This window comes from Schistocerca nitens, chromosome 11 (assembly GCF_023898315.1).
Source record: "Schistocerca nitens isolate TAMUIC-IGC-003100 chromosome 11, iqSchNite1.1, whole genome shotgun sequence".
NCBI classification, from domain to species: domain Eukaryota; kingdom Metazoa; phylum Arthropoda; class Insecta; order Orthoptera; family Acrididae; genus Schistocerca; species Schistocerca nitens.
The window spans coordinates 151,351,299-151,378,951 of NC_064624.1; the positions used below are offsets into that span (position 1 = coordinate 151,351,299).

Genomic DNA, 27,653 nt, shown 5'->3' on the forward strand with positions numbered 1-27,653 from the left:
TGGAGCTTCCTACTCTGTGTTTGTTGAGGAGTCAGTGAAAAACTGTGATTAACTAACAGTCACAGCCTTTGTAACCACATACAAATTTCAGCTGTGACAGAGCTATGAGTGGTTTGCACATTCTGTTTATGGTGTGAGTTCTGTACTTTCAAAACAACTTACTTTCCTTCTCAAAACTGATATTTACTTTGGTTCCTTCTTAGAAAAATCTTCTAGCCCCATCAGCTGCACTTTATGTTTGTTGTCACTATTTATCAAAAACTGAAAAATATATTCAGAAGGAGATGGCTGTGGAGGATCCTGCACTTCATAGTAGAGTACATGGCACAGACAGCATCTTGCACTTCCACAGTAGATTTGGTGGAATATAAAGATGCAACAGATGAAGCACGGAATAACAAATGTGGGTGTCTCAAGAATGAGATTGGTAGAAAGGGCAAAACGGCTAAGCAGGAATGGCTGAAGGACAAATGCAAGGCAGTAGAAGTATGCATTACTAAAAAGGGAAGCAGCTGTATGAATATCAAGGTTCTCAGGCAGGAAGCAAAGAATGGAAAACTGAAAAGTTGGAAGGAGGTGCTCCACAAGGGATATGAACTTGAAGACAAAATTACAGAAAAGAAAGAGAAAGTAGATTAAGACAACATGGGAGATATGATTGACATGTCACTGAAACATCTAAGTTCGAACAAAGCCTCTGGGGTAGACAACACTCCATCAGAATTATTGAGATGCTTGGGATAGCCAGCCATAACATGATTATTACAAATGATGTGCAAGATATATGAAATAATTCCAGTCTCAAGAAAGCAGGTGCTGACAGGTCGTAAGTACGTAGTCCAGTCACATTAATGTGACCACCACTTATGCTCGGTGTCAATGTGCAATGATGGCTTATAGGTGGCAGGAGGTATCACTAGCAGTGGAGGGTCCTATAAAGCATGTGGAGGATGCAGAAAACAGTGTAGTCTTTGTTGTAATGTGGAAATTGAGTGAATTATCTGGCATCCAAAATGGTACAATCATTGGCTTTCAGACAAAGCATGAAAGCATTTCCAAAATAGCTAACTGTGTCTCCACAGTTAAAGTTACCATGTCTAGTAAAATGGTGCTATTTATAATCAGCACTGAGCCAACAGTGGTGCAACACACACCATAGATGACAGGGTGAGCAATAGCTGCAGAGATGTGTATGCGTGAATAGATATGCAGCTGTTGAGCTGCTCATTACTCAGATGAATCATGGGGCTACCAACGGTGTCTCCTCAACGACCGTTCATCAAACGTGCTGCATGTGGACGTCCGCATCAGATGCCTGCTTTATACACCTGTGCTGAATGCTATCCATCATCGCCAAAGGCTGGAATTTGCACATCATTACTGCAACTGGATGTCCAGTGAGTGGCAACATGTGACCTTTAGAGATGAATCACATTTTATGCTCCATCAGACAGGTTGCTGTTGGCATGTACAGTGTGAAACATGCACACAAGTACCATGCAACAATCCCTGGAAGGCCCCAGTCCAGAGGAGGGAGCATTATGGTCTGGGAAATGTTATTATGGCATTCCCTGGGTGATCTTGCCATTCCTGAAGGTACAGTGAATCAAAAAAAGTATGCATCTATCTATGGGGACCTTGTCCAACCACGGATGCTGTTTGTTTTTTCTCAGCACGACGGCATTTACTGGCAGGATAATACGACATGTCATACAGCTTGCAGAGCACATGCATGCATAGTTTGAAGAGCAACCAGATCAGTTAACCATACTCCCCTGGCCACAAAACTCCCCAGATTTAAAGCCAATCGAGAATCTCTTGGACTCCTCTGATTGGGCTACTCTTGCCATAGATTCCCAACTGAGAATCATAGTGCAGCTGGGCATGGCAATGTAGTTGGCATGTCTCCACATCACTGTTAGTGCCTTCCCTAACCTCACCAACACTCTTCCTGCATGTCTTGCAGCAGTCTGTGCAGCAAAAGGTGATTATTCAGTTTCTGAGGTGAGGTCACATTAATGGGACTGGACAGTGTATTACTGTAGCGTGTAATGGTACTTGCATTACATAACCTTTATGGCAGCTCACCTCAACCTCTCGATACCAGCAATATTCTACTGTGTTTCTGTAAAGTAGTTAACATATTTCTGAGACAACATTCAGATTTGATTTCAATAATGTAGAGGTACTTTGATACATCGATATGTTTGTATTGCAATGATATTATTCTTACGTGTATTCTTTCTTTTGTCACTATGATCTTTGACAGACTTGTAACTCTGATTTTTGGGCACATAAGCGGTTATTAGAGTTAGAGAGTCAGACCTTGAGGAAGTCAAGTCTTGGACGTCATGTTGGAAAGACGCATATTGTAGTCAGTTTATAAAATGTGAACTTTAACAGTGAAGAAGATGTTTTCAAGTATGTTTTGTATTGTGAAGTGATGTTTTGTGTGTTATGTGATATTGCAACAAAAGCAATAAAAAGGAAGTGTAACTTAAATTTGGAGTGCTGATTACTTTTATACATCATCATTGTGCTAACTTTCAAAGGTTTAATCTTCAAAAATGGTTTGTGGCACACATCTATAAAACTTTTGAATACAGCAGAATATATCCTAGGCCTCTTTGCATCCGAGCTTGGAATCATCACCACCTAGATTTTCGACGATTGAGCCATGATTTTACAATGAGACCAGCGTGGGAAACACAAAAAGATGAGTGCCTAGTTTATTCATTATTACATGAAATGATTTTATTAACTGTTCTCTAATGACACCTGCCACATAATAACTTTGTTGTTGCCCAAAAATGCAGTATTTAGCAGCGTGAGCAACACCACAATCATTATTAAATTTTGACCTTTGTTGTGGTGGGGTTGTTAGAAGTGTCAGTTTAGTAAGTCTTGATTGCAAACTACTGACAGTAACTATTTACAAAACAATGGGAAAGCTGGTAGGAGCTGAGATCAGAGATGTTTATAGCACTTGCATATTTAGAGAAAGCCTTTGCGAATGTTGGCTGAAATACACACTTCGAGATTCTGAAGGTGTCAGGGATGAAATACAGAGAGCAAAAGGTTATTTACAACTTGTACCAGAACCAGACTGTAGTCATAAAAGTTGGACATGGAAGGGAACCAGTGCTTGTGAAGAAGTGAAGCAGGCTAGTAACTTAACCTCAACTTCATTCAGTCTGTACAGTGAGCATCTAGTAAAGGAAACAAAGGAAAAATTTGCAGAAACAAATAAAGATCAGCAAAATGAAATGAAAACTTTGAGGATTTCTGATGACAATGTAATTGTGTCAGTGACAGCAAAGTACTTGAAAGAGTAATTGAATGGTGTGCACAACGTCATGAAAGAAGGGTGTATCATGGACATCAAAAAAGCCAACACAAGGGTCATGGAGTATAACAAAATCAAATCATGATATTCTGATGGTGTTAGAGCCACCTGTGAATGCAGCCATATCAATTAACAGCTCTGTTGCAATCATTGCACAGCTATTTTATATTTTGTATGACTACCAACTAGCTGTCCACCAGTATGAGTCGCCACTGCTAAACTATGGCCTAGAGCAAAGTACACCAACATGTGGCACAGCATGGAAGTGAACATAACTTGCTCTATTTCAGTGGCTTCTTCACTGCATGAGACAGGTGGACCCACCACTCCACCACCAGCTTTCCCGAATGGGACCGGTCGTAGTTATTCTTACAACACATTTTCTTCTCGTGACTTATCCCAGACTCAGCCTACAATGTTACACCCAAATATTTAATTGACATGACTGTGTCAAGCACTACACTACTAATGGAGTATTCAAAAATTATGGGATTCTTTTTCCTATTCATCTGCATTAATTTACATTTATCTATATTTAGAGTTAGCTGCCATTCTTTACACCAATCACAAATCCTGTCCAAGTCATCTTGTATCCTCCTACAATCACTCAATGATAACACCTTCCCGTACACAACAGCATCATCACCAAACAGCCACACATTGCTATCCACCCTATCCAAAAGACCATTTATGTAGATAGAAAACAACAACGGACCTACCACACTTCCCTGGGGCACTCCATATGATACCCTCACCTCCGATGAACACTCACCATCGAAGACAATGTACTGGGTTCTATTACTTAAGAAGTCTTTGGGCCACTCACATACTTGGGAACCAATCCCCTATGCTCGTACCTTAGTCAGGAGGCTGCAGTGGGACACCGAGTAAAACACTTTCCAGAAGTCAAGGAATATGGCATCCGTCTGATACCCTTCATCCACGGTTTGCAAGATATCATGTGAAAAAAGGGCAAGTTATGTTTTGCAGGAGTGATGCTTTCTAAAGCCGTGCTGATGCTTGGACAGCAACTTCTCTGTCTCAAGGAAATTCATTATATTCGAATTGAGAATATGTTCAAGAATCCTGCAACAAACTGATGTTAAGGATATTGGTCTGTAATTTTGAGGATCTGTCCTTCTACCCTTCTTATATACAGACATCACCTGCACTTATTTCCAGTCGCTCGGGACTTTACGTTGGGCAAGAGATTCACAATAAATGCAAGCTAAGTAAGGAGCCAATGCAGAAGAGTACTCTCTGCAAAACCGAATTGGAATCCCATCAGGACCTGGCAATTTATTTATTTTCAACCCATTCAGCTGCTTCACAACCTCAGGGATGTCTATCACTATGTCCTCCATACGGGAATCTGTACGAGACTCAAACAGCGGTATGTTCACACGATCCTCCTGCATGAAAAATTTCTCAAATGCTAAATTTAAAATTTCAGCTTTCATTTTGCTGTCTTCCATTGCCAGGCCAGACTGATCAGTGAGTGACTGGATGGAACCCTTCGACCTGCTTACCGATTTTATGTCAGACCATTGAATGCTTCGCGCATCACGCTTTTTACAGCACCACGAATCTCTACTAACTTTTGCCTGTCCTCATTCTCCTGATCTTTCTTGTACTGCGAGTGCAACTGCCTTTGCTTCCTGAGCATTCTCTGAATTGCGCTGTTAAACCACAGTGGGTCTTTACTGTCTGCAACCCACTTTTTCGGTATATACTTGTCCAATGTGTGATTTATGATGTGTTTAAAATTTGCCCATAATTCTTCCACATCCATCGTACCGGAAGTAAATGAAGTCGATTCATTTACTAAGTGGGAAGCTAACAACTACTTATCTGCTCTTTCTAGTAAGAATACTCTCCTAGCCTTCTTGACCGACTTTTTAACTTTTGTAGCCATAGTCATTCCCCTCCATGAACCATGGACCTTGCCGTTGGTGGGGAGGCTTGTGTGCCTCAACGATACAGATAGCTGTACCATAGGTGCAACCACAACGGAGGGGTATCTGTTGAGAGGCCAGACAAACGTGTGGTTCCTGAAGAGGGGCAGCAGCCTTTTCAGTAGTTGCAGGGGCAACAGTCTGGATGATTGACTGATCTGGCCTTGTTACACTAACCAAAATGGCCTTGCTGTTCTGGTACTGCAATCGGCTGAAAGCAAGGGGAAACTACAGCCGTAATTTTTCCCAAGGGCATGGAGCTTTACTGTATGGTTAAATGATGATGGTGTCCTCTTGGGTAAAATATTCCGGAGGTAAAATAATCCCCCATTCTTATCTCTGGGCGGGGACTACTCAGGAGGACATTGTTATCAGGAGAAAGAAAACTGGCGTTCTATGGATTGGAGCGTGGAATGTCAGATCCCTTAATCAGGCAGGTAGGTTAGAAAATTTAAAAAGGGAAATGGATAGGTTAAAGTTAGATATAATGAGAATTAGTGAAGTTCAGTGGCAGGAGGAACAAGACTTTTGGTCAGGTGAATACATGGTTATAACTACAAAATCAAATAGGGGTAATGTAGGAGTAGGTTTAATAATGAATAAAAAAATAGGAGTACAAGTAAGCTACTACAAACAGCATAGTGAACGCATTATTGTGGCCAAGATAGACACAAGCCCACACCTGCTACAGTAGTACAAGTTTATATGCCAACTAGCTCTGCAGATGACGAAGAAATTGATAAAATGTATGATGAGGTAAAAGAACTTACTCAGGTAATGAAGGGAGACAAAAATTTAATAGTCATGGGTGACTATATTCAAGAGCAGGAAAAGGGAGGGAAGGAAACATAGTAGGTGAATATGGATTGGGGCTAAGAAATGAAAGAGGAAGACGTCTGGTAGAATTTTGACCAGAGCATAACTTTATCATACCTAACACTTGGTTTAAGAATCATGAAAGAAGGTTGTATACATGGAAGAACCCTGTAGATACTAAAAGGTATCAGATAGATTATATAATGGTAAGACAGAGATTTAGGAACCAGGTTTTAAATTGCAAGACATATCCAGGAGCAGATGTGGACTCTGACCACAATCTATTAGTTATGAACTGTAGATTAAAACTGAAGGAACTGTAAAAAGATGGGAATTTAAGGAGATAGGACCTGGATAAACTGAAAGAACCAGAGGTTGTACAGAGTTTCAGGGAGAGCATAAGGGAACAATTGACAGGAATGGGGGAAAGAAATACAGTAGAAGAAGAATGGGTAGCTTTGAGGGATGAAATAGTGAAGGCAGCAGAGGATCAAATAGGCAAAAGGCGAGGGCTAGTAGAAATCCTTGGGTAACAGAAGAAATAATGAATTTAATTGATGAAAGGAGAAAATATAAAAATTCAGTAAATGAAGCAGGCAAAAAAGAATACAAACGTCTCAAAAATTATATCGACAAGAAGGGCAAAATGGCTAAGCAGGGATGGCTAGAGGACAAATGTAAGGATGTAGAGGCTTATCTCACTAGGGGTAAGATAGATATTGCCTACAGGAAAATTAAAGAGACCTTTGGAGAAAGGAGAACCACTTGCATGAATATCAAGAGCTTTGATGGAAACCCAGTTCTAAGCCAAGAAGTGAAAGCTTAAAGGTGGAAGGAGTATATAGAGGGTCTATACTAGGGCGATGTACTTGAGGACAATATTATGAAAATGGAAGAGAATGTAGATGAAGATAAAATGGGAGATACGATACTGCGTGAAGAGTTTGACAGAGCACTGAAAGATCTGAGTCGAAACAAGGCCCCGGGAGTAGACAACATTTCATTAGAACTACTGACAGCCTTGGGAGAGCCAGTCCTGACAAAACTCTACCATCTGGTGAGCAAGGTGTATGAGGCAGGTGAAATACCCTCAGACTTCAAGAAGAATATAATAATTCCAATCCCAAAGAAAGCAGGCGTAGACAGATGTGAAAATTACTGAACTATCAGTTTAATAAGTCAAAGCTGCAAAATACTAACGCGAATTCTTTACAGATGAATGGAAAAACTGATAGAAGCAGTTTGGATCTACTTCGACCTCAGTAGACACAATATTTTTGTCAACCGCAATGAAGACACCACCTCCTACGGTGTCTAATCTGTCTTTCCGATACATGTTCCAACCCTCACTAAATATTTCATAACTTCCTATCTCAGGGTTCAGCCATGTCTCAGTCCCAAGAATAATTTTCTCGCCACACGCTTCTTGGAGGGCAGTAAATTCAGGAACTTTATTCTGAACACTCTGAAAATTTACTGCTAATATCTTGATAGCTGAAGGGTCTTTACACTGAGCGCGTCCTGATTTCCCTGCCTGCACGTCGACTGCTGAGTGTTCATCAGGACAGCTCACACCACTGCGTAGCGTAAAAAAACCCCATGTGAATGCCACAAGTACTCTGCTACCAGAGTAGCCGCTTCCTTTGTGTAGTGCACCACTGACCTATATAGGGGGGTCCTACAATTCCCCACCAAATAGCACAAGTCTAGAAATCTGCAGCCAAGACCGTCACAGAGTCGATGAAGCCTCTGGTTGAGACCCTCCACTCAGCTCCAAACCAAAGGACCCCGATCCATTCTGGGAACGATGCTGCAAATAGAGAGCTCTGCTTGCACCCCACGTGCGAGGCCAGCAGTCTTGATCAAATCCGCCAGCCGCCTGTACAAACTGAGGATCGCTTCAGAACCCAAGTGACAGGCATCATTGGTGCCGACGTGAGCAACTACTTGCAGACGACTGCACCCCATATGCTTGATAGCCACAGAAAAGGCCACCTCCACATCTCAGATAAGTCCCCCTGTCAGACAAACCGAGTGAACGTTGGATTTCTTTCCAGCCCTGTACGTTATTTCCCTAAGGGGCTCCATCACCTGCCTAACGTTGGAGCCCCCAATAACCAGCAAGCTTTTGCCCCCGTGTGCCTGCTCAGGCTCTGCTGAAGGAGCGGCCACCTGCCCACTGACAGGACGAATGGGCGAGGCCAGTCGGACAGCCTCTACATTGACCCTCTGCCTCGAGCGCCACAAACGCGTTGCAGTCTGCCACTCACCCTGAGGTGAGGTTGGCCCCAACGCGCCGGGTACTCTAGAAGGTGCCTCGGCGGCTGAGTCAGCAGACACAGCAAGTGACACCTGGGTTGTCTCAAGCGACGCGCCAGAACCTCCACCGTCGCTACACCTCGAGGCAGCAGCATGAAGGCGGCTGACCGTGGCCAACAGCAAGCTCAGCTGCTCGCGAACCGCAGCCAGTTCCTCCTGCGCCCGCACACAGCACACACACACCCTATCCGTCCTACTGCTAATATCTAACGACTCCTCTCAAATACGAGAATACACAAGGATTTTATGTAATTAAAAATGCAAGCGCACAAACACTTAGAAAGAAATTAAGAATCAAACTACAAAACAAATATGGAAGCTATATATGCGACTCGCTACTGCACTGATACTTCACCAGCGGCTTAACTAATGATAATGGGTTACTAAATAGAATTGAGGAGAAAAGATGAAGTGATCTGCTGATACGAGACATACTAAGGAATTATCAATCTGGTTACTGGAGGGTAGTATGAGAGCAAACATTATAGAGGGAGACCAAGACATGTAAATAGCTCTTTGACACAACAGCAATTACCTATTAATGTGACTTTTTTGTGGACTGCTTTCAGGTTACAGTTGTATTGAGAATCTAGCTTTTGTGTGAGCACCAAGCGCACAAACTCTGGCATGTAGGTAATGCGCATATTGTTGCCAGCGTCAGTAATACTACCACAATATCACATGACCTTTTCCAGTACATCCACCTCCACCCCACTTGAAATTCCTGAGATGTAATCTTGGTTTTTCACGTACACAGTCAACAGAATCTTATAGCAAGTGGATGCTCTGTAGAGTACAATGAAAACACTAGCAGCCGGGGTCTATTTGCATTTATTTATTTATTTATTTATTTACATGTCAAGCTCCGTAGGACCAAATTGAGGAGCAAATCTCCAAGGTCATGGAATGTGTCAGTACATGAACTTACAACATAAAAGCAATAACAGATAAAAATAAATGTTCATGAACCTGAAAGAAAATCAGTACTTACATTTAAGCAAACGCTATCGGCAATACAATGAGAATCAGCTTAATTTTTCAAGGAATTCCTCGACAGAACAGAAGGAGTGACCCATGAGGAAACCCTTCAGTTTCGATTTGAAAGTGTGTGTATTACTGCTAAGATTTTTGAATTCGAGTGGCAGCTTATTGAAAATGGATGCAGCAGTATACTGCACATCTTTTTGCACAAGAGTTAAGGAATTCCAAGCCAAATGCAGGTTTGTTTTCTGCCAAGTATTAACCAAGTGAAAGCTGCTTATTGTTGAAAATAAACTAATACTGGTAACAAGATATGACAATAAGGAATATACATATTGAGAGGCCAATGTCAAAATACCCAGATTCGTGAACAGAGGTCGACAAGAGGTTTGGAAACTCACACCACTTATTGCCCAACTGCCCATTTCTGAGCCAAAAATATCCTTCTAGAATGGGAAGAGTTACCCCAGAACATAATACCATACGACATGAGTGAATGAAAATAAGCAAAGTAGACTAATTTACGTGTCGAAGTATCACTCGCTTTCGATACCGTTCAAATAGTGAAAATGGCAGTATTAAGTCTTTGAACAAGATCCTGAATGTGGGCTTTCCACGACAGCTTACTATCTATCTGAACACCTAGGAATTTTAACTGTCCAGTTTCACTAATCATATGCCCATTCTGCAAGATTAAAACGTCAGGTTTTGTTGAATTGTGTGTTAAAAACTGTAAAAACTGAGTCTTACTGTGATTTAACGTTAGTTTATTTTCTACAAGCCATGAACTGAGGTCATGTTCTGCACTACTTGAAACCGAGACACTGTTGCCCACAATATCCTTTACTACCGAGCTAGTGTCATCAGCAAACAGAAATATTTTAGAGTTACCCATAATACTAGAGGGCATATCATTTATATAAATAAGGAACAGGAGCGGCCCCAACACTGATCCCTGTGGCACCCCCCCCCCCCCCCCCCCCCCACTTGACAGTACCCCACTCAGATCCCACATCACAGCCGTTATCAACATTGTGAATAATGACTTTTTGCTGCCTGTTGCTAAAGTAAGAGGTGAACCAATTGTGAGCTACTCCCATTATTCCGTAATGGTCCAACTTCTGGAGCAATATTGTGAGATCAACACAGTCAAATGCCTTTGTTAAATCAAAAAATACACCAAGCGTTCAAAACTTTTTGTTTAGCCCATCCAGTACCTCACAGAGAAAAGAGAATGTAGCATTTTCAGTTGTCAAATGACTTCTAAATCCGAATTGTACATTTGATAGCAAATCGTGTGATATAAAATGATCAATTAACCTTACATACACAGCCTTTTCGATAACTTTTGCAAACACTGATGGCATAGAAATAGGTCTAAAATTATCTACATTATCCCTTTCTCCCTTTTTATAAAGCGGCTTTACTACTGAGTACTTTCTGGTACTTCCTACAAAGTGAATCAAGAACCCTCTCTAGCTTGAGCAAAAATGCTCTGAAGGCGGAGTTAGGGGACCTATAAACAACAGCAATTAGAAGTTTAGTTTCACTAAATTCAACTAATGCTGCACAGCTTTCAAATATCTGTTCAGTGCAGTGTCATGATACGTCTATGTACTTAAATGAAATACTGTTTTTTATGTACAGAGCCACTCCCCTACCCCGCAAGTAACTCCTTGAGAAACAGCCAGCTCAGGATTGTACTCTTGTGACAAGAGCTGGCCCACTACCATAATCTGTTTACTATATGCTACTTTCCTGTCTACAGTCCTGGAGTTTTACAAAAAGACATACCACATCTATAATCTGTCCTATTTGATGTGTATCATAAATGTTGTTCCTTGCCTTTCTCTTGACATTAGTAATTGTCTTTGTTCCTTGCCTTTCTCTTGACATCAGTAACTGTCTGAAGTCCCAGTGATTAATCACTTACAGAGAGGCATTTTACATTACTTTATTCAGTATACATTTGCTACGTAACATATTGCTGTTTTTGCATAGTCTTTAATATCACCTTTCCATTTATATGCAGCAGGAAGTTCTCCATTACATATTGTGCAATAAATAGATTCATTGTCACTGTCATTACACAATTTCACAAATTTGTATTCCTGTTGTAGATTAATATTAAAACACACTGTTTTTGCCTATTCCTCAATGGTGAGATAAAAAATAAACAGAGATAAAAATGATAAAAATGCACAGATGAGTCACTTGACACATGAAAACAGAACAGACATATAGCCCCTGTTGTTTAGCAAAATTACTAAGTGAAAAGTTGTGGCATAACCTGTAACCATAACTCCCTATTGTTGTATGCATTTGTTCGAAGACTGGATGAGAGAAGCATGCAAGAGAATGTTTAAAAATGTAATTTTACACATATAGGCCCAAAATTTAAAAAATAATCCTCACCAGTCAAAAAATTCTCAAACCCCAGACAGCACAAAAAAGGCCTGTTTGGGCTAGTCTTCAGTGTATGATAGGCCTATCCAAAAGGTAGCAAAATTTCCATTCTGTTTTGTGTTTCTGTTGACAAATCAATGATTCTCCTGTTTGGTAGGTTGTTTCCTTTACTCCCATATTATTTACATTCTGCCAAAACCTTACATGCTATATTTATTCGTGATACATTTACTCAGTCTTAGCAAACACAACATGTACCAACCAGCATAAATTGCTGCCTTGAACATTATATTTACCTTTTCCAAACTCTTGGCGTGAATGTAGCATGAAGTTCTACAGCGATATTGAAGAACAGAGTTCACAGTAAAAAAAGTGCTGATTATAACTCCATAGTCCTAAAGCAAATTACATTCCAATATAAAATTTATTCATTTAATGATTTACACAAGACTTTCATTAATATTAGATTTACATCCCTTTTCTCCTCGGAACAATTTTTCTGATTTATGCTCCCAAAAATTTAGCAAAAATATCTGTTTCATCATCAACGTCCTGCAGTGTATTAGTGATTGACTCAATTTCAGGACCATATTTATCATTCTGCTCCCTTTTCTTCATTGTGGAGTACCTAGGAGTGGAAGTTTGAAGATCTGCGGACTGAAGAATTGTGTGTGTAGTTGCTGGGTTTTCATTAACTATAAATATAAAGGGTAGCCAACCAAGGACTCCCTGATTTATAATTAACTAACACAGAAAAGAAAAGAATTGAATGAATGGTAGATTAATTTTGAACACAAAGAATTTTGTACAGAAGTTAAGAATAATACTTAGAAAAACTGCTAAGGCACTGTATAATGTCTGCTTTTATCAGCATGCATAAATAAATTTATCTTTAGCAAGCAGCCTTTGCAATCACATCACAATCTTTTCAAAATGCTCACTGATCATCATTTGTTAACACATCTTGAAATTTATGGAAATGAATAGTGAATAGTGAATAGTGTTTTATTCGTCTCATAACATACAATTTCTAATCATATTATTAGTGTACAGGAGACAGGTCAAAAAAATGGATAACTTAACTTAGGCCTAATTGGTACAAAGAATTTTAACATTATTATAAACTTTTATTTTTATTTCCTCCTTTTTGTGAAGGATAGCTACATTTACACACAAGACTATATGTAAATTTATCCTGCTCAACTGTTCAGTTCATCCTTCATGAACTCCCCAACAGTGTAGTAGCAGCGTTTGACAAGTATATCATATAGCTTTGATTTCAGTGTCTCTAGGTTCATACTCAGAACATTCTTTCCTTTTAGCTTGTTATGAATTTTCGTTGCCATATACTAAGGAGACTGCACATATAGGTTTAAGCGATTAGTGGGAAGCATAAAATTGTCTTTGTTTCTCATGTTATATGTGTGATTGAAACAGTTTTTCTCAAATAACTCTAAATTGCTATGTAGAAAGATGATAATATCATAGATGTATAAGGAGGGAACTGTTAATAACTGTTGTTTTTCAAATAGAAGGCAACATGATGTCCTTGGATGGGCAGTAGACTGATGACCACAGATGTTAAGTCCCATAGTGCTCAGAGCCATTTGAACCATTTGATGGGCAGTACACATGTTCCTTATTATTCTTTTCTGCAACTTTACTATGCACAATATATTGCTTGAATTTCCCCAAAAAATAATACCATACCTTACAACTGATTGAAAGTAGCTGTGGTATGCAATTTTCCTTGTATCCATGTCTGTTGCACCAGCTAATATTTGCATAGCAAATGCAAAGCTACATAATTTGTTTAGCAGGTAGTCAACGTGTTTATTCCAATTTAAATTTTTATCTAAGTTTAACCCTAAAAACTTGACAGAATCCACTTCTTCTATATCCTGATTTTTATGAGTTATTTTAATTTCTTGGGGCTTTGACTGTTTTGTTCTGAACTGGACCATGTGGGTTTTGGGGATGTTCAATCTTAATCCATTCAGTTGGAACCATGTTTCTAGTTTGTTCATTGTGTTTATTATGTAGAGAGGGATGTTTTTGGGCTTCTGGTTTTCAGTTAATGCAGATGTGTCATATGCAAATAAAATCAATGGAGCATTTATATTGTTCGGTAAATCATTTATATAGAACAATAACAAAATAAGTCCTAGAATCGAGCCTTGAGGGACACCTTGGGCTACTGTTTTCCATTTTGAATAGTAATTTGCTGCATTTGATGAGACAATCACTCTGTTTCCTATTTGATGAGTATGAAGTAAGCCAATTTAGAACATTACTCTTGTCAAGCTTATAGATGAGCAGTGCGTGATTTACAGAGTCAAAGGCTTTTGTGAGATCACAAAATATTCCTGCTACTTTATTATGGTTGTCTAATGATGTGCTGATCTTGTCGATAAACTTGTTAATTGCATTAGTAGTACTTTTGCCACGCTGGAAACCAAATTGGTTTTCCGTAATAATATCATATTTCTCCATAAAATTTTGAATCTGCATAGCAGCAGCGTTTTCAAACATTTTTGATAGGACTGGAAGGAGGGAGATGGGACAATAATTCCCCATATCCTCTCTTGAACCCTTTTTGAGCAACAGTTTTACTTCTGCATACTTCAGTACCTCTGGGAAGCTTCCTTGTTCAAAGGATTGGTTTATTACTTTAGATAGTGGGTATCCTATTATTTTACACACAAATTTAAGGGCTTTTGCTGGTATTCCATCCCAACCTGCAGAATTTTTGTTTTTTAGTTTTAATCTAATTTTTTCTACATCTATTGTTGAAACTGTTTTGAATTTAAAGAGGCATTCAGAATTATGATTTAGTCCAAAGGGACATACATTGTTCTCATAATCTGCAATATTAACCTCTGGTTTCACTACATTAATGAAGAACTCATTGAAGCATTCTGAAATTCTAGCCGGATTTACAATGATCTCATCTTCAAGCTTAATTGTACTAATTCCATGTCTAGAGGCTTTGATATCTAATTCGTGTTTTACAACTGACCACACTGCCTTTGATTTATTCTCATGTTTTAAGAATAATTTATTATTTGTCATTTGCTTTGCTGCTTTGACAACTTTCTTAAATGTACTTTTGTATCGTTTAACATATTCAATAAATTCATTTTTTTTATTATGTCTTGGTTCCTTATGTAGCTGCCTTTTCTTAGCACTGGAGATTTTTATACCTTTAGTGATCCATTTTAATTTTGTCATTTTATTAAAATAAGTCTTTTGTGGAAACATTTCATTGAAAACACTTAGAAAATCCCCTAGAAATGCTTCAAAATTTGCTGTGCATGAAATATTTTTTATCAAAGTGCCATTCTGTCTCCTTGAGCTTATCATGGAATAGAGTCAAAGTTTCTTGGTTGAAGATCCTTTTTACATAAGCTTTTTTACATGGGACTTCTCTACCTGCTCGGGGTAGCTCAATGAATAATGCTGAATGATCAGAAATTCCTAGATCTAGACAAAATTTATATCCATCTTCAAATTCATAATTTGTTAAAATATTGTCAATGCATGTAGCTGACTGAGTATTTTCTCTTGTAGATTCAGAAAAATTGAATTCGAAGCCATATTTTCTTTTTATTAAGGATTCAGTTGCAATGCAAACAGTTCATATTCATCCAGTGTGGTGGGATGGTCCCAGTTGATAATGTATTTCAACGTGTCCCAGAAAAGTAGTCCCAAAAGTCAGACTGAGTGAATATGGGGGCTTTCCATGCCTGTGTCCATAAAAATGAGATAATCCACACAATGACCCTATTCTCAAAGTATTCCTCAAGAAAGTGGAACACCTGTTTGGTCGGATGTGGTCAGGCCCCATTTTGCATGAATCACTCAGTGCACATTGATGCTCTAATGCTTATTGTTTGATGACAAACTTTTCAAAAATTATAATGTTTACTAGCTACTGATTCTTGCATGACATAAGGGCTCATTGTATGCCTGCTGCATATCACAAGCCTAAACAATAGCTTTAGGAGAATGCAATGGTTTTTCTTCATACAAAAGGGGCTTTTTGGTACCCCAAAATTGCCAGTTTTCTTATTCTCCAACACATTCAGATGGATGTATCCCTAACCAGTAAACCAGATGCAGCCAGCACCAAATCCTTCACTTATTGTGAGAATTTGGTCTGCAGTAAGCCCTTTATTTCATAGTGGTTACAGATATGACCCGGTGGCTTTGGATTTTGAATAGGAACATATGTGGACCATTTCTCAGTAGTGTATGCATCCTTGAACACTTCAAACCAGCCTCTATAGAAATTGTTTGGGGCAAATTTCCTCATATTCTGCTGTATTCTTTCAGAAACTATGGTGACATCTTCAGGAGTAACTACAGCTGCCACCGGCCCAACATTTACATGCTGCCTCTCCATTTGAAGTTGATTAACTGATTGCTCTGAACTTTGGAGTATTATTTATAAGTACATTGTTTTGCTATGACAGTTCCATGTTTTGTAACTATTATTTCAAAGCTTGTGTATAAAGTTCTTACAGCTTTCACAATAAACATAATGTCTGTTCTACTATTTTCATGCTATTTAATTCTAATGTTAGCAAGTCCTTTGTTGGACACCTTGTATTACTACTGTTGCTATGCAAACTCTCCACATAATTTGCTACAGACTGCACTCCCAGTTCAGAATAGGTTGGCACTTCATTCCTATCTTCTGTCTGAAACATAAAACAAAGATTTTGATAAAGAATACAGGCTTGACTTTGGGAGGTGTATACTCAAATTATTCACTTAAAATTGCAATGGACAGAAAATAAATCCTTACAACAGTAAACTTCAGTTAGTCAAAGCTGACTATTTGGCTAATCACAACTGTTATTTCTTTGGCACTCTATAATTTAGTACATTACAACAATAGTACCACAAGCAATAAGTGGAAAACGGGTATAGACACATTTATGCTATCTGAAACGTTCCAAAACGATTAAAAAGAAGTGAAATAAGGCCCCTACATAAACAACAGTTCACTGTAGTAGTGCAGCATGACCAAGCAGTAGCACTTCACTACCTAGCTGCTGATGCATAATATGACACACACTCATTTCTAAAACTTGCTGGTAGATTAAAACTGTGTGGCCGACTGAGACTTGAACTTGGGACCTTTGTCTTTCACGGGCAAGTTTCACATCAGTGCACACTCCATTGTAGAGTGAAAATCTCATTCCGGAAACATCCCCAGGCTGTGGCTAAGCCATGTCTTCACAGTATCCGTTCTTCCAGGAGTGCTAGTTTTGCAAGGTTCACAGGTAGGAGATGAGATACTGGCAGAACTAAAGCTGTGAGGATGAGATGTAAGTCGTCTTTGGGTAGCTCATTTGGTGGAGGACTTGCCTGCGAAAGGCAAAGGTCCCGAGTTTGACTCTCGGCCCAGAACAGAGTTTTAATCTGTCAGGTAGTTTCATATCAGCACACAGTCTGCTGCAGAGTGAAAATCTCATATTGCACATCTAGATGTAAAAAACTGTTGTGCTGAACAACAAGTTTTCCTTGGCTAGACAAACATGGTTTCGACAAATGTGAACTGGTACAGTTTGTGCCGGTGCACTTCACAACTGGCTGTGTAAAACTCCTGAATAATATCCATACAAACGTTTAATGATGTATACACACACACACACACACACACACACACACACACACACACACACACACACACACACACACCAGTTTTCTCAGCTTCAATCCATAAAGCAAATTGTGGCCAAGTGCCTTGAATGTCAATGGAGTTGTTTTAGCTTTTTGTGAACATAGTGCTCAGCCAAATATTCCATTTTATGCAAAATTGCACAATTTTGCCCTACATACTGCATCATTAACAGACAAATCTAAGAACTTTGCATGCCTTCTCTTTTCTTGTTGGTATGAATGTTGAACACATTTTGCTCATTTAAAAATTCTACACAACACTCCTTTGGACTGCATAGCTCTGGGTGAAAGATTTTCACCTTTCAACACACCCCAGTTACAATCTAACTGGGAGAGTTTTTTATAATAGTTTGCAAGTTGTACAAACATTCCTTTCCTTTCATCACATCTGTCAAAACATGTAATTCATCTCATGTCTTAAGTGGCCTTGATGCTCTTTCTAGCACTACCAAAGGAAGAGATGACCTGCCTGTAACTTGGTTGGCGTTCTTCCATCTCATTTGTCCACATTCAGATGTGTGTTTAGAACATCTGACATGCTCAGTATTGGTCTGCATGTTTGGAAGTACTCCTCAACATGCATTTTTCTCACTCTGATATCAGAAACTCAGTTCAGCCAATGTTGACATCTGAATTCCTGCTCTGTGTGACAATAGTTTAAGTATGTGTTCTCTCCCACTCAAATTTGCAGATTGTCCTTTGGTAACTCTTCACCTGAATAACAACTATTCTGCATCTGTTTGTCATACAGATGCTTATCAAGCATTCTAAATTAATACTGAGGAAATCTTTTCCCCTTTTCTTTGTTATAAATTTTCACACCCCATATACTGTACATGTATAACAGAGAAATGCACCACTATTACAGAACGGCATATTATGTCATGGCATTGAATTTCATAAAGAATTACATAAAACAAGTAAACAAATGGAAGTAAACAGCTTCAAATTGATTGTGAAGGATTACCTGTCAAGCACAACTTCACTTGAGTATGTAGAAACACAGAACTGTAGTGCCAGTTTGGATTGCATTAGTAGAGTGCACAAATAAACAAAATATTGTATAGTATCATTTCTTGCTAAGAATGACTTGTAAAAGTTCAAGAAATGTTTATAGTACTTAAGAAATGGGTCGATATATTTTTATACTGTGCAGTTATAGATACACAGCACCAATAAATAAATTAATTAATTAATGGTCCTACACCACACAATATACCCTTTGTTTTTTTATTAATTTTTTTTAATTGCAAGCTCTCTAACAATGTACACAGGCAGTAATTTCAGTTTAATGTAGTCTCACAGTGGGAGCAGCTTGGAATTTTTCACTTTTTAAATCACAAGCAGAGGTGAAGCAGCAATAATAGAAAAAGAAGTAAAAAGAATTGCAAATACTGATGTTCGATCCTAAGGCCTTTTGCACCCTTAAACTGTTGCTTACTCTCCAAGCTTGCAACACTCACAAAAACAAAAACAAAAACAAAAATAGTTATTCATAAGATAAAGAGCATTACACATTAATTAATTAATTCATTCATTTATTTATCATGTTCCCTAGACCCCACCAATGAGAATCCTCAGGGATATGTAATGAATGAAGGTGTACATTAATATGAGACAAACAAAGCACAGAAATTCCTTCTCTGTTACAAAAAATGGCTCTGGGTACTATGGGACTCAACTTCTGAGGTCATTAGTCCCCTAGAAGTTAGAACTACTTAAACCTAACTAACCTAAGGACATTACACACATCCATGCACGAGGGAGGATTTAAACCTGCGACCGTAGTGGTCTCACGGTACCAGACTGCAACGCCTAGAACCACACGGCCACTTCGGCCGGTCATCTCTGTTACATATTGAGAACTATCACTCCACTGCTCAATGCTATTCCACCTTATGTCATTTACATACTTAGTTATATTACATGACTGCTGTTTATCCACTATTAGTATTGTAGTATTCACTTAATTACTGTTCTCTCTTTCAAAGAAAATATTTTTACATCTATAAATACTGAGTCCTGTTTAAAGTGCATTGTTACTTGTTATAGAGTTTCATAAGAAACACTATTATCTACCATGCACATAACAGAAATTTAGATCCCCCAATTATGACAGCCCAGATAATTTGCAGAAACAGTGAGTAATGAGATGTGTTTTTAATTATTTTTTGAATTGGTAGGGATCCCAAATTTTTGGCTTTATGTTAGATGGGAGCCTGCTGAGTATCTTATCACCAGCATACATAGCTCTATTCTCCACCCTGGACAACAAAGCAATGTCTGGTTGAGAATTATTTTCATGTCTTGTATTCTTAATGTGAATATCACAGCTCAATTGAACCTGATTTTCTTTATCAACAACAAAAAATGTTAAGAAGTAAATGAATAAGAATTCCAAGCTCCTTAAAAATACCCGTCTAAGATATACAGTTATCTGCTTTACACAATATTCTTACTGGTCAGTTCTGCTGAACTTTATTTACTTTAATTGCACTGCTACAGAAGAAATCCCATAAGGCAGCAGGGTTAGAAATCATGCAAAATAAACCACTGCTCTTGTCTTTGGCTCAACACAATAGGAGATGCATCTATTGGCATAGGATATTCAAACAGAGCTTCTTCATTAACTTATGTATGACCATTAATGTCTACTTGTGTTTTTAAAAAGTAATTAATGTTTGCTTGAAATTCCATAATACGAGTTTGTGTGAGGTTAGGACTTAAACCGTTAGCCACAAAACACTTGTATGCATATTAAGCTCTCATCTGAGATATGACTGCCAGGACTCAGTTTGGACTCTCAGTTAGTATGCTTGTGTCATCAGCATATATTACAGTATTTGAACTGACACTTATGGTCAATGGAAGATCATTTATGTAGATTACAAAAAAGAGTGGGTCATGTAATGATCCTCATGACAATCCACATGTTATGTTCAACCATTCTGAAGCTATTTTCATACCTGAGGCAGAGACTATTAGTGCAACTCTCAACATACTGTTAAGGAGATAAAATTGCCTCTGAGTAAGGGGGATGCTGTTAATGCCATTTAACATTTTAGTTTGATAGTTGAGTTTCACAAGATGGCAATGATTGGACTAGGTGTAAACTGCTCTGATAAAAGTTAAGTAAAATGTGGTAATAATTGTAATGTGCATTACAAAAAAGTTAGGAAAGGTATCCAGGGTAATAGTTGTAAATAGAGGTTTCACAAAAACTGTAGCAGAACAAATATGATATTGGTAACGGTGGCCTACTCATAATCATATGCTGCTTGTGTAACAAAAACATGTAAAAAAAAAAAAAGAACACCATTATCATATGAGACAAGGCCTCAATAATTCAAGCACTGCAAAAATGATGAAGTAACACAAATAAAAATGCAAAATAGTTTAAAAGTGGACAAAAGTAATAGTTTTGTAACATTTAGCTCATGTGTAACTCTACATTGAAAAAAAATGAAAAAGTACAATTTGGAAAAAAATTGTGTAGCAATAGCAGATGAGGAACGATATTTTACACATATCTGAAATGAATCCAATAAAAAGTTTGTACTTGGGAATGTAGAAGATAGCACCAATGTGTTAAGACTTATGTGTAAAAGTGAGCCTTCGAAAACAAATACACAATCTTCAAAAAACAATTCTGCAGTCACCCAAAAATGAATACAAGTCAAAATATTCAAGTCAAAATATTCAGAGACAAGCATGCAATGTTTCAAACTTTGTATCAAAGTCTGCTAAAGAGATGTCAGGTGTTGTTAAGCATGGGGTAAAAATTCAGAAATGTGATAAGCACTGTAGAAAAAGAATGTGTCAATTCTGTAGTAAACCTTCTTGATCACAACAGTTATGAAAAGGCTAGTTTTGCAATGCACGGGCAATAACTGATTGGATCTAGTAAGAAGAGAATAACATCAGATATAAACAAAGCTGTTGATGAAATAGTGTGCTAGAGCAGCTGTAAAAACAAACAAGCCATTACCTTAAATGCTCACATGCAGAGAAACTAGAGAAATGGGCTAATTTTCCAAACTTCATCTGACCCAATATTAACACGCAGAGCAAGTATTCGACTCACCTTTACCTTGCAACCAAACTACAGGATCTTCCATTTTTCTGACCATTGCACACGTGGTGCAGTAGATGGTGAGCAACAGCAATGAGGAGATGTGCAACATAAATGAAAGTAGATAGGCTTGTTGCTACATCTGAAAGATGATGTCTGTTCCGATTTTGGGACAGTCACATAGGAGTGATGCCAGTAGCACCAGCTTGCTTTAAATACACGCTATAATGGTCCCGAGCATTAATTACCTTTGAGATTGAACATGGTGAAATGATGTTAGTCTAGAATGCCTTTAAGGCGACAAAGATGCCACCATTAACACCTCATGAACAAGGTCATTTAATAGGGTTATGGGAAGCTAGATGGTAGTCTACATTGTTGCAGAAAGACATGACAGGAGTGTAGCCACTGTACATTATTGCTGGCAGCAGTGGCCACGAGAACGTACAGTCGCAAGAAGACGGGCTCCTGATGGCCACACAGCACTACCGAGAGGGAAGACCGTCACGTTTGGCGTACGGCTCTAGAGCATTGTATTGCATTTACAATAGCAATATGAGCAGCAGTTGGCACCACAGTGACAGAGTGAACTGTTACAAATCAGTTACTTTGAGAACAGCTCCAAGCCAGACGTCCTGTAGCACGGATTCCACTGATCCCAAACCGACACCATTTGCGACTGCAGTGCTGTCAAGTGAGAGCACATTGGAGGGCAGGGTTGAGGTATGTTGTGTCTTCTGATGAAAGCTGCCTCTGCCTTGGTGCCGTGACGGCTGTGTGTCGGTTAGGAGGAGGGCAGTCGAGGGCCTGCAACCGGCCTGTCTGTGTGATAGACACACTGGACCTACACTTGGAGTTACGGCCTGGGGTGTGATTTTCTATGACAGCAGGATCACTCTCCTGGTTATCCCATGCACACCTAACTGCAAATCTGTATGTCAGTTTGGTGATTCGACCCGTTATGCTGCCATTCGTGAACAGAATTCCAGGTTTTATTCCCAACAGTGTAATGCTCACCCACATATCGCTGTTGTAAGCGAACGTGCTCTACGCAGTGTCAGTGTGTTACCTGAGTCAGCCTGATAACCAGATCTGCCTCCAATTGAGCACAAGTGGGACATCACTGGATGACAACTCGAGCTTCATCCACAAACAGTATTAACCATCCCTGTATCGACCAGGTGTGTCAGGCATAGAACTCCGTCCCACAACTTGGCATCCACCACCAGTAAAACACAGTGCATACACGTTTGCACGCTTGCATTCAAAGTTCTGGTGGTTACACCACTTATTAATTCACCAGCATTTCATATTTGCAATGGTATCTCGCACTTATGTAACCTATAACCTTGCAATGTTACCTACTTAAAAATATTATCTAGCCAAATCTATTCCTACAATTTTTAATTACTCTACATTAATTATTTTTGGTGTTGTGATTTTTTTTCTAGCCAGTGTATATGTAAATAAATTTTGTACTCACCTATGTCATGCATTGAGGTGCTGGAACTACCTGCCAATTTTTTCCACACATTCCTCACAAATATTTGTCACACAATGTACTTCTCTTTGAGAAAGTGAATGAACTGACCCATGGATATTGTCCTTGAGTTCCTGCAACGTGTGTGGATTTGTTGTGCTGCTTTGGCCTTTCGTGGTCCCTACAAATAAAAATTTCATTGGGTTAAACTGGGACTACAGCTGTGCCAGATATTGTTGTTTAAATACTTTGTGAATTGTATGCAAAGAAAAATTTGCCAGATGAGCCTCTACTGAAACTTGTTGAAAAAATACAGTGCTTCATTCTCTTTAACTCTGTTCATTAAAATTGGTTACAAAAGTCTTGCACATTCCTTACACTGTTAACTGTGTCATTAAAATTATTGGGCCCATTATTCTGTCACCTCTAACTATGCACCACACTATTTTCTGGCCATGAATGGGTTCCTCATGAAGCAGAATAGCTGTGACAGTGTTCCAACATTGACAGTTTTGAGGGCTAACATGCTCGCATAAATTGAGTCGTGCTTCATCTGAAAACAGAATGAGGTATCAACCCACTTCACTGTCAGGCACGTTTCAAAACCCACTTGCAAATATTAACACGGACAGCCCGATCACCATGTTTAGGTAATATCTTCCACTACTGTTTCTTTATATGACTTTAGCCCGTATAGCTTAGTAGTTCTTTGTACAGAGGTACATGAAATTTGTGTTCAATGTGAAAGATGTCCAAAAGACTTTTTAAGGATATTGTCCAAGTGATATGCAATGTCATTAAGATGATCTTCTGCACTTCTTGTCATGAGCACTTCCCATTTCCAAATTTTTTCACTAACTTGTGAGTTGCATCATAACTTGGAATTCAAGCATTTAAAAACTTCTGTACACCATGAGTGGGCTCTGGACGCACATACAAATTATAAATGATCACTCATTGTGCACTGGAGTATTTCGGCATAGCCATTGCTGCATTTGCAGATTCACTGTTAGACTCGTGATGTATGTCTTACTGTTCAAATGGCACTGGCTGGAAAGGCGCTTACTGTGGCACTAACAGGGAGACACAGGACACATTCGACAGGCCTGCATGGCTCCAGTGGCTGGCAAAGTCAGCCATGTGTGCGCGGTCATTAGATAAACGGAACTCCTCATAGTTTTAAAAATGCTTTATCTGATAGTGTATGGAGTGGTAATTTTATTATGTATTTGAACATTGAAGGTAGGTCTGAAGTATGATATGCAAATTCATTTAGAAACTATGAAACTATCAGTAAAGGTAATATTTCTAAATGAACAGTGGCTTAAAATTAAAAATATCCACTTCCTCAATAAACTTACATGCTATGAACTGGCTACCAGTTTATATAGAGCTGCTGTCTATGGAAGCTCTTGCGTACTAGTTCAGTCCTCGGTAGACTATGAAATCATAGAGTGTTTTGGCCATCTAAGTGGAGGAATTACATTTAAAGTGGTTGCGCGGAAGTTACAAACATATAATATATTAATTGTCAGTATGCATCACATCCCTGGGTACCACACAAGCTTGGTATTCTAAGAGAAATTTGAAACATTGTTATATAAAATAAAAACTGGAAAAATGTGTGACAAACTAGTTATATTTGCTAACTTCAACACAGATCCAAGTACTGATGGCAAATTTATTTCACATTAATTTATTTCACATTGAAAAGCAGATAGACACTAATGGGCTAAATCTGAATTTTCACCAGTATGCAAGTGGGAAATCAAAAAGGTGGAAGGAGTATATAGAGGGTCTATACAAGGGTGATGTACTTGAGGACAATATTATGGAAATGGAAGCGAGCGTAGATGAAGATGAAATGGGAGATATGATACTGCGTGAAGAGTTTGACAGAGCACTGAAAGACCTGAGTCAAAACAAGTCCCCGGGAGTAGACAACGTTCCATTAATAGAACTACTGACGGCCTTGGGAGAGCCAGTCCTGACAAAACTCTACCATCTGGTGAGCAAGATGTATGAGACAGGCGAAATACACTCAGACTTCAAGAAGAATATAATAATTCCAATCCCAAAGAAATCAGGTGTTGACAGATGTGTAAATTACCGAACTATCAAAAAAAATGGTTCAAATGGCTCTGAGCACTATGGGACTCAACTGCTGAGGTCATTAGTCCCCTAGAACTTAGAACTAGTTAAACCTAACTAACCTAAGGACATCACACACATCCATGCTAGAGGCAGGATTCGAACCTGCGACCGTAGCGGTCTCGCGGTTCCAGACTGCAGCGCCAGAACCGCGCGGCCACTTCGGCCGGCCCGAACTATCAGTTTTAATAAGTCACGGCTGCAAAATACTAATGCAAATTCTTTACAGACGAATGGAAAAACTGGTAGAAGCCGAAATCAGGGAAGATCAGTTTGGATTCCGTAGAAATATTGGAACACATGAGGCAATACCGACCCTATGACTTATCTTAGAAGCAAGATTAAGGAAAGGCAAACCTACATTTCTAGCATTTGTAGACTTAGAGAATGCTTTTGACAATGTTGACTGGAATACTCTCTTTCACATTCTGAAGCTGGTAGGGGTAAAATATAGGGAGCGAAAGGCTATTTACCATTTGTACAGAAACCAAATGGTAGTTATAAGAGTCGAGGGGTATGAAAGGGAAGCAGTGGTTGGGAAGGGAGTGAGACAGGGTTGTATCCTATCCCCGATGTTATTCAATCTGTATATTGAGCAAGCAATAAAGGAAACAAAAGAAAAGTTCGGACTAGGTATTAAAATCCATGGAGAAAAAATAAAAACTTTGAGGTTTGCCGATGACAAAGTAATTCTGTCAGAGACAGCAAAGGATTTTGAAGAGCAGTTGAACAGAATTGAAGTTTCTTGAAAGGAGGATACAAGGTGAACATCAACAAAAGCAAAATGAGGATAATGGAATGTAGTCGAATTAAGTTGAGTGATGCTGAGGGAATTAGATCACGAAATGAGACACTTAAAGTAGTAAAGGAGTTTTGCTATTTGGGGAGCAAAATAACTGACGATGGTCGAAGTAGGGAGGATATAAAATGTAGACTGGCAATGGCAAGGAAAGCATTTCTGAAGAAGAGAAATTTGTTAACATCGAGTATAGATTTAAGTGTCAGGAAGTCGTTTCTCAAAGTATTTGTATGGAGTGTCGCCATGTATGGAAGTGAAACATGGACGATAAATTGTTTAGACAAGAAGAGAATAGAAGCTTTCAAAATGTGGTGCTACAGAAGAATGCTGAAGATTAGATTGGTAGATCACATAACTAATGAGGAGGTGTTGAATAGGATTGGGGAGAAGAGAAGTTTGTGGCACAACTTGATTAGAAGAAGGGACCGGTTGGTAGGACATGTTCTGAGGCATCAGGGGATCACCAATTTAGTATTGGAGGGCAGCGTGGAGGGTAAAAATCATAGAGGGAGACCAAGAGATGAATACACCAAGCAGATTCAGAAGGATGTAGGTTGCAGTAGGTACTGGGAGATGAAGAAGCTTGCACAGGATAGAGTAGCATGGAGAGCTGCATCAAACAAATCTCAGGACAGAAGACGACAACAACAACAATGCAAGTGTTACAGTAAATGCTTCACCATTTACTGATAATGTTGTAAGCAGTTATAATTGCAATGTGAAAGGAAAGAAGTTCTACATGTAGGAGTATCAGACCATGCAGAGCAATTTGTATCACTATCAAAACTAAATTCAGAGTGCACAAGAAAAATATGTAGGAACTTCAGCCAAGAAAATGTGGAGGTAATTACAAAACTAAGATCACCATGTGGTCGATCAGGAAATATATTTCTACAGGTAACAATTACAATAACTTTTTAACCAAATAAATGAGAACATTCAATTATAAAAGTATATTTGACCAAGTACTGGATAAATATGTACCCAGTAGAACTATTCCTAATGGGAGGGACCCATGGTATACAGGTACAGTAGAGAAACTTCTAAAGAAACAGAGATTGCTGCATAATAGGTGTACAACAAAGCAAATGATCATAGATAAACAGGTGCCAAATAAAACACATTTGGCCTCCAAGAGAGCAATGTGTGAAGCCTTAAGTAACTGCTACAGCAGAACATTGTAAAACAATATTTATTCTGATTATACGTAAAGAATGTTAGTGTCACCACAGTTAGGGTACAGAAACTAGCAAATTAGACAGAAAGCAAAACTGAGGGTAACAAAGCAAACACTAAAATGCGTAACTCTGTTTTTCAAATGTTCCTTTACAAAGGAACACCCAGGAGATTTTTCACCAGTTTAATACTCATACTGTTGAAAAGACGAATGAGGTATATATTAGCATTCTCTCTGAGGGACACCACCATGACGAAGCACTGTCCATGCGGATGGAGAGGCTTGGGTATCTGCGTGAAGCTGAGGGCTATGCCGAAGGTAGAGAACCTACTGCTGCTGGAAAGTCCTCAGCCGATGGATCAGACTAAGAGTGACCCACATCATCCCATCTGCCCCATCCACTCCAAGTTCTACCCAACTCCCTGACTTGGCCCAAGGTGTGATGTGATCCATGCCGAGG

General features: G+C 38.9%; 2 protein-coding genes and 1 long non-coding RNA gene across 23 annotated transcripts in view; 2 read left to right on the plus strand and 1 right to left on the minus strand.

Moving 5' to 3' along the window:
- LOC126213459 (uncharacterized) overlaps positions 1–16,280 on the plus strand; it is a 144,043-nt gene extending 127,763 nt beyond the window's left edge. For both annotated transcript variants that reach the window (XR_007541185.1, XR_007541184.1), the window contains exon 3: positions 16,159–16,280. This is a non-coding gene — a long non-coding RNA (uncharacterized LOC126213459). The remainder of the gene's footprint in view (positions 1–16,158) is intronic.
- The window catches only part of LOC126213457 (ras-related protein Rab-18-like), a 289,633-nt gene that overhangs the window by 211,587 nt on the left and 50,393 nt on the right, over positions 1–27,653 (plus strand). The gene's annotated exons all lie outside the window — the stretch shown is intronic.
- Positions 1–27,653, minus strand: part of LOC126213454 (uncharacterized) — a 449,182-nt gene that overhangs the window by 145,088 nt on the left and 276,441 nt on the right. For 2 of the 20 annotated variants that reach the window (XM_049941221.1, XM_049941217.1), the window contains exon 3: positions 23,070–23,247. The exons of the other annotated variants lie outside the window; for them this stretch is intronic. The gene's annotated coding sequence lies outside the window, so the exon portion shown is untranslated. The remainder of the gene's footprint in view (positions 1–23,069; positions 23,248–27,653) is intronic. 20 annotated transcript variants of the gene reach the window in all.